We start from the raw sequence: 16,075 nt of genomic DNA, 5'->3' as shown, positions 1-16,075 counted from the left end.
CTATGAAGGTAGGCTGCAGCGTGTGTTTATTGATGAGATGAAAAGAAGATGGAAGTGAGAAATGAAACAAAGTGAAAGGGACACGTTAGACATCTTCTAGATCAGACATTGTCGTGGGGGAAGATCCATGCCACTTTTTGCAAGGGGCAGCGAGCTTCGAAGTGGAGGTAAGACAAGGATTTTTTGGAAGTAACTAAGTAAAGGGGTCGGACGGAAATTTGCATTGGAGAGAGGGATTTTCCTATATGTGTGACGGGTTCCGTGTGGAGTTTTTTTTTTTTTGTTTTTTTTTTTGCGGGGGTGGGAGGGGGGTGCTCGCGACTTGCGTGCACTCTTTTTGGTCATATCGCGAACTTAATTGTGATAATTCAATAAATGTCGGACGGCGAAACCGAAACGTCCTCCGTGCAAGAGAAGTGGGCTCAGTCCACGCTGCCACCAGGCTTCAATGTCCATTTATATTCGGGGAGGGGGGAAACAAGCTGGACATGACGCAAGTTTCCCCATCTGTCACTATTCTCATCGTGCCCACCTACCTAACATAACCCAACCTAACGTAACACCCGGTACTTTATTCTTTTGACCCTTTTCTTTTCTTTTATTTTTTTACTTGAGAACAATGCTGCTGCTGCGTTCAAGTGTCCGTCAGCGATGCTCACGTTTTACACAGCGGAACAAGTGTGCGCGTTTTGGATTTTAGGTCACTTCAGATTCGCTTTCTCAAGCATGGCACGCAAGCGCCCACTTCTTCTCCATGCGATATCACTTTGTGGAACTTAACCTCGATTCCAACCGAGCACATGTCCGCCCCACATTTTTTTACACGAATTAATATCAATAGAGCTTTTGGAGATGGTGATACACGTAGACGTGCTCATCGGAGCAGAGAAGGAAGCCTGGCTAATGCTTCAACAATACAGTTAAGCTTCGAATCGGTTGTGTGTGTCACAAGTTCATTGTGCACCTTGTATGATCTGCCAGCGATATGTGAAAATGTTTTTTTTTTTTTTTTTTTTTGGCGGAGGCTGGCCTAGATTTGGAGCCGTGTATGCTGTGGTGTGATTAAAGTTGCAAGAGGAGCTTTTTAGTGCGCCTTTAGGGTATTTTGATGGTGGGAGGAGGGGTCACATGCTAGGTTTTTTTTAAGTATTATTACGTAAAGGTGGATGTATATACGATGTCCTCAAATTATCTGTCGGGGCCGAACTTGACAGTTATTACGGCATCATACACTCGTGCGCCTAAATGTGTGTGAGCTTTTTTTGTGTATGTGTGTGAGGACAAGACAGAGCGTGCGAGTGTGTGAGTTGCTGACAGATGTTGTCCCACTGTGCTTGTCTTCGTCAGATTCATGGACATCATGCATGTTCTTGTGTGCCTTAAACGTTCCACGATGCGGCACCATCCAAGTAGGGTGCGTTGTGGGTCAATGTCAGAGGTTGAACCTGTTGTTGCCCCAAACCTAGCAAAACCAGTCCCGATTATTTTATCCCCAAACCGTCCTTTTGGTTTTCAGTTTTGGGGATTTTCTTCCATAAATTGCCACCATAACAGAAATTAGTTACAGTCCCTTATGGAATGAATGGTTCATTTGTGACTTGACACATGTGGAAGGGCGACTATTGTTGCTTGATGTGGCACATGTGATGTGAGATCATTGCAAATGTGATTGTATTGATCGACTGGCTGGCATGTGGGAGAGTGCAGTAAAATGTGCATGTGGGATTGAGTCCTTTTATCTGCAAAGACTAAACTCAACACCTGTATTTTTGGACATTTTTTATTGTTTGATGAATTGAAGAGCACTTGTGTTTATGTGTGTGTGCGTGTGTGTGTGAGCTCTTACCGCAGCTTGATGTCCAAAAGTGATTTCATCAGCCCAGAGGAGGCGAGATAAGGCCTCAGTGTGACATGTTTCATCTCGGTGGAATCACTATTTATTTTATGCATATATTCCGCGTGTACATTAATATGCACAGTGTTTGTGCATCACCGTGCGTCCGCTTTTTGTGTCTCTGCTTAAAATCCCACCCATGACTAATGAATATTTAAGAGCATGTCTGCAGACCAAGAAGCTCATTATTATATGAAGGAGAAAGCAAAAGGAAAGGAACTAGGTGTGTGTGTGTGTGTGTGTGTGTGTGTGTGTGTGTGTGTTCGCGCACCCGAGTGTGTGTGCGTGTTCGCGCGCGTGTGTGTGTGCGTGCGTGCGTGTGTGAAGAGGGTGCTATTCCACACCCAGCAATCAATCCCAATTTTCTTTTGGTGTCACCATTTTTCTCTTGTTGTCTGAAGCTTGTCAACAATTCATATCCTCAAATGTATTTTTCACATAAACAACAGAAAAAAAATCTTTAGACAGCCTCAATCAAGTCACACATTTAATATTCCAAATAGTCTTGCAGATGTGTTTAATTCAGTGATATTCACAGTGATTGTCTCAAATTCTGTTTTGACCAAACCTGCATACAAATTACAGGTCAGTATTTCAAATGATGTTATTGACTATGGCCCCAATTGAAGGACCATGTGGTGTTAGATTTCCGTAATATATTTTTTTTTCTCTTGCACAAAACCTTTTACCAGCAAATATTTTCAAGATAGAAGTGAGTGTCAAAAAGCATTCAATATTAGTCATGGGGTACAGTTTACGTCACAAAAATATATTTGTATACATTTGATGCTTCTGTTGTGGATATTGCTTTATTAAAAATTTGGCAGAAATATGTCCCTGTGCTATGCATTTCAACCACAAAATATTTTTAAGTAATGTATTCAGAGAATAAAATTATAAAAAATTGCAGATCTTGAAATCCAATCATCCTTTAGAGTCCATCTTGGCTCCACTGTAGTCTTGACAACCATTTTGGCAGTGTATTTTCAATTTGCTGACGGAACAAACGATACACACCGAAACTCTTTTGATGTCCATTCCTTGTGTCTTTATCAGCACTTTTCGTCCTTTCCAGCCCACATGTTGCCTGGTAAAAGACTCTTCTCAAGCTTTAGGAAAGCTAATCTTTGGTTCAGGTGAAATTTTGTAGCACTTTACATGGAAGCATATTTGGTAAGGGAAGCTCAAGTCAAAATGGTTACCATCCAACTCATTGTAAGGCAGTAGAACTACAGTATGTGGAAAAAATACACAATATATATGTGTAATGAATACAAATGGAGTAATAATTATACATAAGACATTAGTGTAAATATGATTACAAATAGCAGTACAAATGTATAGTATAACACCACAAAAAATTTCTGGGCAGGTTTCTGAGGATTGTGTATGTATGTATGTATGTATGTATGTATGTATGTATGTATGTATATATGTATATATATGTATGTATGTATGTATGTATGTATGTATGTATGTATGTATGTATGTATGTATGTATGTATGTATGTGTATATGTATATATGTATATATATGTATGTATGTATGTATGTATGTATGTATGTATGTATGTATGTATGTATGTATGTATGTATGTATGTATGTGTATGCATATGTATGTATATATGTCTGTATGCCTGTATGTATTCATGCATGCATGCTGCATTATTTATATTTTGCTAATAATAAATACACCTACTTAGAGAAGCTGTGTGACCAAAAAGGATACTTTTAGTGCTAAAATTATTGGTGTTTGTGAATTTTCAAATATGCTGTTTTATAAAACAGCCGGGAAAAAATAGAACAGCATTGAGATGTCGAGTTTTAGATTAATAGATGAACAGGGGGAAAAAATCCTTTTGTGATTAATAATAATAATAACAGTAGCAGAAACCTGTGGCAGCAGCTGGTATTATTCAGATAAACACATTATTTGTGAATGGATTTAAAAAAAAGTAAGCGACTGCAAAAAAATGGTAATCCTCCTAAATATTGGGCCGAATGTGAATGTTAGCAAACAAGAAATAATTTGGTGGATTGCTGCCATTGCACAGAACTATATTTTCGCCCCAACAAAAACAACTTGTCCCATACTAGTAACACAACAGGGAAATGTGCTGCTGTTGCATGTAATTAATGAGAGTTTTCTGCGGCGCAACCTCTCGCTGCTTTCGTGCAATTGAAAAATGCTGTTACATGAATTTTGGTAATTTTCCTCTCAGCAGCAAGACAAGGAAAGAAACTAATCTGGTTTGGGCAGGGAGGGGTGGGTGTGGTGATCTTTTGTAATGTGGTGAATTTTCTTTTTCAATCAAGATCAAACATGGAATAACTAAATATTTTCCATCCAATTTTATGCATTCATTGGACTTAAATTTAACTTTCATAATGACTATTTCTTTTTTTAATTTGGCAGGCTCAAATGCTCCCGTGTTTAAGGAAATATGTTTTAGGTTCTTGAAACTGGCTGAATTGCATAGCAAATTTCGGAACCCCTCCAAATCTTTTGACTCACAAAGCCAAAATGTCAGACACAAAACTTGAAGGCATATTTTTTGGTTTCTTTCGCTTTGGAATCTCTGCTCCCTGCCAGTATCACAGGAATGCATAATGAAAGCACACATTGAGGCCCAATTTGTGCACGTTGTTGTCAGCAGGCTTTTGTACCGATGCAATACTGTCTAAATGTCACTCATATGAAGCACAATGTCATTGCCGTCGTTCGGCGCGATAATAAATACAGCATTTCTTGGATTGCATTGTTTGATATTCTCGACACTGCAAATACAAAGCAAACATTCCAACATGGGACGGCATGTCGAAATGTTACTGCTCTTGCTTAATGTACAGAGTATACAGTTACACCACCACCATACCTCCAGAGTCTATATGGGCTATCTGTGACCTGACGGTGAACGACGGAGACAAAACAGTAGAGATGGTACAGAGAGCTATGGGAATAATAAAAAAATAAAAGAACAAGAAATCACCTTTTTATTATTTATTTAATTATTATAGCACAGTATTGCCGTGTTCAATGAAAACAAGTTTTTACGTCATGTTTCAGCCAGTAAAGCTTTCATGTCAAATCGTTTCAGTCCTTCACAGGGTTTGCAGTTCTTTGTAAAATAATCACGCACAATAAATCATTTTAAAGTAATTACAGTGTTCATCAGATGCTATTGACTCGTGGGACCATGTGTTGCCATTACCTTAGCTCAACTGCCATGATTCTTTTTACATGTTACTTTTTCAAAGCCTCTTCTGTTTGCTATAAAAACAAGAGCTTGTCCCGAAGCTTTTTAGCGTCCACGAGTAAAGTTCTTAATAACACAGAGCTCTGTTAAAGTAATAGAATGTGTGGCGTAAACTTTGTGAAAAAGTTCATTTGTGTGTGTGTGTGAGAGAGAGAGAGATAGAGAGAGAAAGACACAAGCGTTGAAACTTAGTTTGCATTCGGTTGCTTTGAACACACAAGCAGGTCCTGGCATTCAAATCATGTGAAAAATGTATCCTGGATTCTAATAGTGAAGATGTGAGTTTGCCAAGAGGCATGTGTGTCCTCAGTTCACCCTGTTACCCATATGGTTCGCTACAAGTCATGGTGAGCTGGGCCTCGCTGCATGGGAAAAGAATCGTAGCAGAGGTTGAGCAGTTTGCTATGTTGCTAAGGTTTGAGTTTTTTTTTTTTTATTATTCAAAGAATGCTTGGTAACTTTTCAAACTAATATACTAACACTTTTGTATTTTCTGCTTCCATCTTGGCTCGGGAAAGACCTTTTTTAAGCCTTGAGCCAGCAAACAGAAGCCACAGCCGCCAAAATGTTAAGGTTGCGCACAGGCTCTCTCTCCAGGTTTGTCTGTATGCACTGTGAAACGACTAAACTAAATCCACAATACTGTTTACATTGTTGCGCTGTCTTAAAATGAAGACATTTTGGAGGTGTTTACATTGAATTTATAGCATTTTTCCCCGCACAATCTAACCAATACAGCCAAAAGAATGCACATTGTTTATTAGAAGAAGCTTTTTGGCAGACACTTTTCTTTTTTGAATTCTCATTTTTATTGTGAGTGTGATATAATCCCTCTCCAAATATCGCTCTTGGATACTGTCGACATTGTTTATTGCCTGAAAGTCAACCTTGATAAAGACACAGAAAGATATCTAGATCCCCCCCCCTCCTGCTGGAGAGTCGTTATTAATTTGGCTGCTTTCAACGGTAAACTGTGAACCAAAACTTTTTCCCTCTTCCTCGTGTTGGTTGCCAAAGCTTTATGCTCACGATGAAAGGAAAGGTATGCGGTACCTGTTTCTCAACTACCAAATGGTGAAAAACTATTTTGGTCTCAGGCAAAGTTAATGAGACTGTTTCACAATATGCTTGACGTTTAGGATAAATACAAAGAAACCAAACAGAGCACTCGCAGCTTCAGGTTTGTGGAATGTATTGTGCTGTTGCCACACATAAGGTTTTTATTTTCTCTTCAAAGTACACACAAAGATACAAGTTGGTTACTCTTCTTTTTTGCTGCAACAAGGTCATGGGAATGTTTCTCACCAAGGTATCTAGTTAAAATCTGATCAAAACTGTTCATGCAAAAGGAGTCCTACTCCAAATAATATAAATGCATAACGTTGAATCATGCGCATGCACAACCATGTTAAGCTTTTTTGTGAGAGAGTAAAAACCTCCCTTCCATTGTTCTTGGGTCTTTTATGGGGAAGTCCGCACATACCTGCACTGTACAGTGGATATCAAAAGTCTACACACCTTTTTTCAAATGCCAGCTTTTGTGATGATCATAGGGCATTTTTTACCAAAAATGTGACCTATAACATATACATCTCAATTTAAAAAAAAAAACGTTTTAGAGGAAAGTAAAACTGAAATGTGTTTGCACAAGTGCGCACACCCTCTAATTGTTGGATTTTGACTGTGTGAAATTAACCAATCACATTCAATCTCTTGTTAAATGTTAGTCAGCACACAACTGCCTACATTTGAAGTTCTTCCAATTAACCCCAAATCAAATTTTGCTGTTCTGTTAGGGTTGTCTTGACATGGTTTTTTTTTTTTTTTTTTTTTTTTTTTTTTTTGCTTTCAAGCAGAAGCCCAGAGCTTTTGTGCTAACACTGATTGCTATTTTGAAATGTTCATAATTCTTTTCACTGTGACCAAGGTCTAAGGAAAAAAAAAGACCTTGTCACTGCAAAATAAAAGTGACTAACATGTATGTTTTGTGCGTACTTTCAAGAGAAAATAACCCCCTTTGCAACCAGATTGTTCCTGTTGTTTATTTTTACTCCCCCCGCCCTTGAAAAAAGCTAAATGAAATGTCGAGGTTGCAGGTCGCATAAATGGTGGAAACATTTTGGAACAATTTATCTTGGTTTCATTTTTTTATAACAAGAACATGGCAGATGAACGGGGGGGGGGGGGGTGCACGGGGGGGGGGGAGACTTTTTATACAACATACAACAACATTTACAAACAAAAAATCCCTACGTGCATGAAGATGTATTTGGCAGCAGTCAGTGTTATTCAAAAATCAACAGCAACTGCTGCGGTCACACATTCTGACACCACGCATTTGACTAATTTTGACTATATGTAATAGCACCAGCAAATGTTACACCGTAAATTCAGTCCAACAGCTAAATATGTCTCATTCATTTCTATAGTGAACTGCAGTTTCCGTTTTCTATTTTTCATTCTTTACCTCTATAGAGGGTTAATGGTCAGTGTATTGCAACACTCCTATTGAAGTAGCAGCAAGTAGTCATTAAAGAGTTGTTGCGCAAAAAAGTTACGCGAAAACCCGCCTTCAATCCCTCTGGTATTTCGGTAAGGATTCAGATGGCAAAGCCGCACGGAGGGTCACGTGGCACGATATTTAGCGGAATGTTACCAGAACCAGCTGACGTGCTTTGGTTGCATTCAGGGTAGGGTGGGGGGTGTGGGGGGGGACTGCTCTTCAAAGAGAAGAATTCTGCCACATCCAAAGCGACCACACTAACCAGCCATTCATGTGCATTAGCCAGGCTGGTGATTACCACTGGCCAAACTGAAGGGCGATCATGTGCTATGAGGCGTATCTGTAGTGACTCACATTCGAGACAACAACTACGCCACTAAACAGTAAATGACAGTAAATCTGTGAAGTGTAGCGCCGGGGAAGGCACAGTGTTCTGTGGTGTTGCTCGTATCCTAATCCATTGCATCTCTTAGCAACAAACAACGTTAGTCAAGTAAGACGTTGGAAACGCTTGCAAACAAAGTGGGCTTTTATTTTTATTGCATTCGGCTTTGTACGGCTAGACTGGCTTTTCTGGTTAGAAACAGTAAACAACTAAGTATGTACATAGCGTGATAAGATACATTTGAGCCTGTACTTACAGCTGGAGGCTTGTATTACAGTAAACAAATAATCACCCTCCCCTTTTTAAAATTAGTCAAATTGAAATGCTTAGAAAAAAAGATGATTTCCTTAAGAAAACTTGAATGTTTGTAAACCATTTGTATGATAGTATAATGTGTGGTTGTATGCTCAGTAATTTATAAGCAATACAACTCGTAAAACCACCTTGACATTTTGTTCCTGGAGTCATACCTGAGCATTACCAAATATTTAATTATGACAAAGTTAATGATAGGACGCAAGCTTTTCGTGGAATTTTATCAGCACAAAGTTCTGTGCATTTATAGATTTTATGCAATTGAAGTGAGATGCAAGGGCGGAAGTGTGTCCATGAAAGAGCATCATTCTAAGACAGCGGTTCTTAACCTTGTTGGAGGTACCGAACCTCATTAGTTTCATATGCGCATTTACCAAACTCCTCTTTAGTGGAAAAAAAAATTCAAATTCAAGACATCGATGTTTTTTACTGGTGCACAAAATGAGCCATGAATGAATGAACATCACCTTGTTCAATGAACAAAACCAACACAATGCATGAACTCAAAACAAATTACATACATGCAAGTCAATGTGACATCTGCTGTTGCCTTTGCAAGACCAGTTCAGATATGCATCATCACAAATTTATTCGATAAAACGGGTGTGTTCGGACCTCCGCAGTGGTGGCTCTGCCAAACCCCTGAGACCGACTAACCGAACCCCTAGGGTTCGATCGAACCCAGGTTAAGAACCACTGTTCTAGAGTTTAGTTGAAAAGTACAATTATAAATATATATAAATATAAAATACATATACAAGATAGTATCAGTTACAGCTGAACATGAATATCTTGGCGGATTTCTTTTCTTTTTTTTTTACAGATTAGACGGTAAATTGGAGTTGACACATCAGTTTGTTAATGTTATGGTGCATGTACAGTATCACAACCTCAGGAATTTCATTCAGGGTGCCAAGTCGTACACAAAGTGGTCGTCTGCAACCTTGAAGTTTTTTTTGTTCCTTCGTTTGCATGCATAAGAATTCTGTATAATAAAAGTGGGGCGAGCACAGATAAATTTGCGTGTTAGATTATACAACTAGTTTGGAGTGGGGACAGATAACTCCAATGTGTTGAGTAACAATGTGTCACACCAAATTCTTAGAAACTCATCTCATGATTGTGCCTCTGGTCATCGTAAAGAAGCTTTTTTAGTTGCAATTTTCTTCCGATTGATTGACCGTACTTTCCATGGATTATCTGATGGTCTCTACTGAATAATGCAATTTTCCATTCAGGCCCATTATAGCTTTTATTCTGTTTAATTATCTTCATCATGTCGTCATTGATTTTATATACAGTTGCGAAAGAGACATTTTGTTTTCTTGTGAAATGCAGGACCTAGCTTGCTTAACAGATCCATCTTGCAACACTATTATATGGATAATATTTCCTAATAAGCTCAGACGGCAGCTCTTTGCTGCCTGACTGACAAAAATGATACCTTTGCATTTTCAATGCGCCGTAGCACGGCGCAGTATATGATTGAAGTTATATTACATAATCGGAATCGCTCAGCTGGGTCGTAGAGCACTTGGTGCACGAGTCGTCACGTGGTCGAGCCGCGTTTCAGTGCGTCAGCGTGACACTTTCAGATGGGTCATATGTCAAGTGAGCTGATGAGGTTTGTATTATATGCATGTATTTACTACACAAAGACGTGCCAAACTATAAATACACTTCCAAGTGCTTGAATTCACGGATATGACATTCACGTATAAATGCTTAAGTCTAAAGCAGCCGTTTAGCTGATCAATGATGCACCGTGACATGCAGCATTCGGGTCGTAGATCTTGGTGTGTTTTCCCCATTTCATCCGTCACGCTAAGCTATTTGTCCCTGTCAGTTTTTCCAAAGAGTGTTTTGAGCCGGCCACCGTCTGAAAGAGGGGCTCAATTGCGGCCCCTTGAAACACAGGCCAACTGACAAAAAGTGCAGGGTCAAGCTGAACAGCTTAAAGCACCCTTGTACACGCTGTTTGTCGAATGTTCAGCTGCTCACCTCGTGCTAAAACACACACTGCCAAAATCCAGTTGATATCAATCCATTTTACAGGCTGGTACTTTCGGAATTAAACATTCCTCCTATACAAAGATAAAAAGAGAAAATAACAAAAAGAAATACTTTTGAGTCGAATACTTGAATGTTTATGATTGTGGTTGCATATTGAACCTTAATTCATTTATACAGCACACAAAACAACAAGCACAATAGTAAATATAATATTAAATGAAAACCTTAATAAACTCTACACGATTAACTTTTTTTAACACTCGATTCAGCTCCTCAGTCTCAGATCGTGCCGGTCTATCCAATGTGGCCAATAAATGTATCGGCATAATGAGAGCCAAGGATCTTTTGCCAAAAAAACTCCAACCCAAAGGATTTTGTGTCCATGTAAGGATAAAGAGTGTTGCTTTTGTGTACTTAAATGCACAGATGGATGTAACATGTAGGTCACAGAGTTGGAAGTGTTTAAAGCGTTCAGGAACACACACACACATGTCACTACATATGGCCATACACTCACGCACACAACACTATAACCTCAAAATACTCTCACTCTTACGATTGCAGTTGGATTTGTTTTAATATTTTTTTTTTTTTAGACAATACACTAAACAACCTTGTCGCATTTTTCTTCTCATCACACAATAGCTGCGAGACTTTTTATTTGGATGTTATGACTTGAGTCTACTTTATAATATGTTAAATTTTTTTCATATTTCGTGCTATATATTGTTGGTATTGTGACACTAACAAAAAACATTTATTGTTTCTGAAGCGGAATTTGTAACAAATCATCCTTGACATAACTGTAACGAGGCAGCCTCTGCTGATGCTTAATTACTCTTGATAAATGATCATAAATGATAAGTCTTGAAATGAGCATTACCTGCCTTTGGGTGAGGAGGCGGGTGAAGGACTTTAGGAGACGGTCATGTGAGTTGTCAGATGGGTCTTTTGGGTCAAATGCTCTTTAACAAAAGCACAGCTCATGGACAATATTTGCAGTATTTAATGAGGAGATGCAGCGTGAAATGTTGCCATGGAATAAAGTGAATGTCCGTGCTAACTTTACTCGACAGGAAAAAAAAAAAGAGAGAGAAAGAAATTTGGTGTAGAATTTGCTCCCATCTGTAACTGGACAAAGGATCTGCTATGGCTAACGGGTGGTGGTGGGTGTGTTTTTGACAGAAAGTTGAGCAAGCTGTCCTGTCAAAAAAAATATTTAGACTGTCCTGCACTTGTGTTTATTGTATGTTGTTCTCTGCGGGGATTTATTTCATTTCACCACATTTCAGTTTTTTTCTCCCTGTTGTTGGACTGAATGTCTTAACACGTTGATTTTGTGTTGTTATTCAGCCCTAATCTGTATTTAGCCTTTGTGTGTATCATACCAAGTATATTTAGTTTATCAAATGTAGTTATTCAAGAAATTTGAGCTGAAAAATGTTGCATTATTTGGTCCCTTTCTTGTTACTTTACAACTCAAGCAGCTATGCAAGCAAGATAAATCTTTTTTTGTATCTGTTATGTAAATGTATTCTTTTGGCATATTTTTTGGCAAGTTCGAAGTTCAGGAGAAAATGTCTCCTGAATAAAATGTAAAGGCAACCCTAACTCCCCATGTAATTCAAACATTCCATAATAATCACATGACATCATGACTCACTCGAAAAACATTGAATCAGTTAGGTTGCGTTACGCCTCACAAATTCCAAGTTGAAGAAATGAAAAATGTTTTTCAGTAAGTGAAACATTTCCGCGTGCTGTACAACGCCTCGGCGTTATGGACAAACACCTAATGCATTCTTTAGTACTTTAATGAGGGGCTTAGTCAGAAAAGAGAATAAAAGACAGGCTCCTCTATTGAGGTCATTCTCACCTGTCTGATCAACGCCGTTTAATTCACCATTGTTCTCCCTATACACGTTTTATTAAACGTGACGTATCTACGTACGCAAGGCGTACTGATTTTAAAAGAAATAATTGCAGCGCCGAACGGTATTCATCAATCAGTCGGAGCTTCAAACAGACCCATAAAGGATTCCTTAAAAACAGAGCGATGTCGATCTTGTGTTGTGTTGTGTTGTGGCCGCAATTCTCTGCATGTGGCCTTTTGTCTCCAGATGTAAATGTGGCCAATGTAGCAAAGGCCTTGAATGCACGCTGTAAGCACTATTTAGCATATTCAAGATGTATGTTATTCACATGGCTGATACTGCTCCTTTCATACGCGTGCGTGCCTCTTGTCTGTTTTAAACCCCCATCCCCCAGTCTCGCCACTTCACCCCCCCTCGCCCCAGCCTCGAAAACCCTAGCCCCCCCCCCCCCCAACACCACCGCCTTATTAACTGATGTCCAATTTGATGCAACATATTTCATGAGCTTGTCACGTAATACAGGCAGCTGATTAACCTGGAGTCTGGCTGCTTGGTGGAGTTACAACCCAATTTTTTGGACTCCCCCCTCCGCCATTTCCAAACCACCTCCTCTCCACCCCTGAGCCCTCCTCAGTCTTTGTTGTGGCGGTTGCAGCAGAGCATGCCTCGCATTGGCGGTCTGAAGCATTGTGTCTGATTTCCAGTAGACAAACTGACCTCTGGGGATTTATTGACAGCAAACTCCACAGAGGCAGACACAGAGCTCGGAGCATGGAGGCAGGCGGCGAGGGGAGGGGCGGGGTGGGGTGGGGTGGGGAGCTGGGGAAAGGAGAGGAGAGGAGTGGTGGGTGATTGTTTCAGACAGGGAGACAGACAGATGGAGGGGGAAGGCGGCGAGGTGGATGATGAAACAGGAAACAGGTAGCGATACAGAGAAAGAGATCAGCGCGAGGGGCTGGGGAGTGGGGGCTCAGATTTGGTTGGATTTGGGAGAAATTTTGTTTTTTGGTGGAGCGTGCGGATGTGGGAAGAAAATGGCTGCCACCTACCAGGATCTAATTAATTTTGAAGGATCATCAGGCCCTTTAGTGTGAGGCAGGGTACTGGAGGTAGGGGAGGGGGGCGCGAGGCAGACCCCTGGGCTGATTAGAATTCACTGCAGGTAGGCGCTGGCTGCTGCTCACCCACTGTGTCATGGCTAAAATGGAATCACTGTTGTGAGTGGCAGTCCGGGCAAGTGGAGCCTGCCTCCTTTGGCCTGCACCCCTTTTTTGGCACCGTTCACTTGAGTCTACCCCTAAGGCAGGTGGATTTCCATGTCGGCGTTAACCAGGGCAGCCAGAAAGGCAGATATATGTACAGTATGTTGTTTGCTTTGCCTAACTGTAGCGCCCTTGGCAACAGGCAAACCTGACAAATAATATTTGCTATGGTGATGGCAAATACAATTTTGGCAGATTCATGAATGTTATTCAGTTTCAAATTTGACAAAGTCAAATCGAATGAGGCAGCGAGACGGGTTATTGAGAACACAAGTTGCACTTATAGGAGAGTTTGTTTCTGTAATAAGGTCTCTCGAAATATGCTCACACGTTTGGCCTGCTCATTCCTTTCCTTTCTGACACTGACTTGCTTAGGTTGACATTGTTGCTCCTTAGGTTCTGCTCAAGGCAATAGGTGTGTCTTTTCAATGCTTCATATTCTTACCTCTGTTTTCTGTTGGATCGCCTTGTCCGTATCTTTTGCGGGGTGGGGCTCCTCAGGGTTTTGTGCTTGGCCCAGTTCCGTTCCAACATTTGCATGCTGCCATGGGAAATCTCTTCAAAGTTATCTATTTCCATTTAATGCAGATGATACCAGAATTACCCATTTTGGACTACAAACTGCCCTGAGGACAGTCATACATTTTTGGCCTAAATTTTTGACTGTTCAACTTATAACAGACTTAGAGATTTCAGCTTGACTTCTGCTTACTGATGTTTCATTTGCAGTACTAATACTTTGTACTTAAAATTCAAAGCCATCTCTTTGTGTGCCAAAAAAGCAGGTTGTACTTGCAATCTCCGCAAGACCACAATAAAATTATTCCGATAACAATGAAACACCAACAGCAAGTAAATACATTACTCTTTCAGGTTTTCATTCCCAGTTCTTTGACACAAATCACAAAGAGATCTGACATGTTCTGGCCTAGCTCAGTTGGAGGGAAGGGGAGAATACCAGAGGTCACTTGAGTGAAGGTCAGATACACTTTTAATCTGCAGGTTTTAACTGACAAATGCATTCAAGTGCTGCTTTTACCGCCATTTCCCATATGACTGAAAATATGCACTTTTTCGTGTTGGAAATCTGATTGGGACACCAAAAGGAAATTTCACACTGCGCCAAATTATTTTTCCCCCCCAGTGTGAGTGACCTGAAATGATACCTCATTGCTTCAGATTTTTTTTTTTCATCTTGGCTAGTTTAATTTAACTTTCTGCAGACTGCCCTCTATATACGGTATTAAAGTTGCTGGATAAATGCTTGCCTAACCATTACCAAAAGTAGCTTGTCACATGCTTAATGGTGTTGAATGGCGGGCTTGTGTTTTGCAATGAATGTCTTGTGTGTTTAATATTGGGATTCATTTTTTATTATTACAACTTGTAAGAACTGCGGGACGTCTTTGTCTTGTTTGAGCTGTTGGAGATGAGAAAATAGCGCTCGCGCGCACACACGCTCACTTATACTTACGCACACGCGCTTGCACACACACACATACACACACTGAGTGCATTAATTAATGTGGAATCAAGATCGTTTTTTTTAAGGGTGTGGTTTTGTTGCCCAGTGACTCAGATAACTGCTGAGAGACTAGCTATCTCCGATATAATTTTCACCCTGTTGCCGAATTGTACACAGGACAGTCCATTTTTGTTTTTTGTTTTAATTTGGCATTGAAAACTCTTCACACATCTGTTGCAGCATGTCGGAGGTAGACATTCGTGTTGCTTCGGGTCCGTCGAGGGAGTGGCAATATCGATGTGATCTAAAGATTTGTCTTTGTCTTTTTTCCTTCTTCTCTCCCCTGCAAACACTTTGGCAGAGCAACACATGATTTGGGAAGAGAGGACTGACAGCCTTGCCTAGCGCCCGGCCTCTGTTCAGCCATCTCCACCAGCAAACTGAAGCTTGACCCGCACTTCATCACCAGCCGCACGTCATCTAACTGTGAGTCCCTCGTTTTCATATTCAACTGTGTTATGCATAATACTACTATCTTTTTGGAAATATCATCTCATTTGGATTCAGGTTATGGGAATATTAGGGGTATTACATTATGATTATATGCTCCACACTTTTTGTTAATTTCACATCTATCATGCACCGATGCGCAAGTGGAAATTTGAAGCAAAAGCTATTTGCCTTGGCTCACTGTGACCATGCTTTGTTTTTCAGTCTGTTTGACTCGAAATATATTTTATAATCATTTTTACCCTTTGCTCACAGGGTAAGCTAACTAGCTTTAAATATACATTTGCACTTATTCATGTGGGGCCAGCGTTTGTGGTTTAAATTATGCATTATGCTCTTTTTTTGTATTTTTTTTTAACATGCCCCAGCTCCCTCGTGATAATGAATTAAATGTATACTATGTATAAAGTAGTGTAAAAGAGCAAATTTAAAGTAATTCACTTGTAATTTAAAACTATGATTCTCTTATTTTGTAGCTAAACTTTGAGGGGGAAAAAAACGCATCAAGATTAATAATCTAAACACACTGATCTACGGCAGCACATTCAGTGTGTCTTGAGTTTAAAAGCACCATTATAGCGAGCACATGACCAACAA

The 16,075-nt window shown here is 39.9% G+C and overlaps 1 protein-coding gene across 3 annotated transcripts in view; it reads left to right on the top strand.

Annotated features, from left to right (window-relative positions):
• The window catches only part of zbtb20 (zinc finger and BTB domain containing 20), a 30,008-nt gene continuing 13,933 nt past the window's right edge, over positions 1-16,075 (top strand). The window contains exons 1-2 of one of the 3 annotated variants that reach the window (XM_049743462.2): positions 1-167; positions 15,330-15,454. The gene's annotated coding sequence lies outside the window, so the exon portion shown is untranslated. Of the gene's footprint in view, positions 168-765; positions 920-13,184; positions 15,219-15,329; positions 15,455-16,075 lie in introns of those variants that run through there. The other 2 variants (XM_049743464.2, XM_049743463.2) reach the window with 2 other exon arrangements.

The sequence above is a fragment of the Syngnathus scovelli genome, chromosome 15, assembly GCF_024217435.2.
Source record: "Syngnathus scovelli strain Florida chromosome 15, RoL_Ssco_1.2, whole genome shotgun sequence".
Taxonomy (NCBI): domain Eukaryota; kingdom Metazoa; phylum Chordata; class Actinopteri; order Syngnathiformes; family Syngnathidae; genus Syngnathus; species Syngnathus scovelli.
This window is presented reverse-complemented; position numbering and strand designations above follow the sequence as displayed.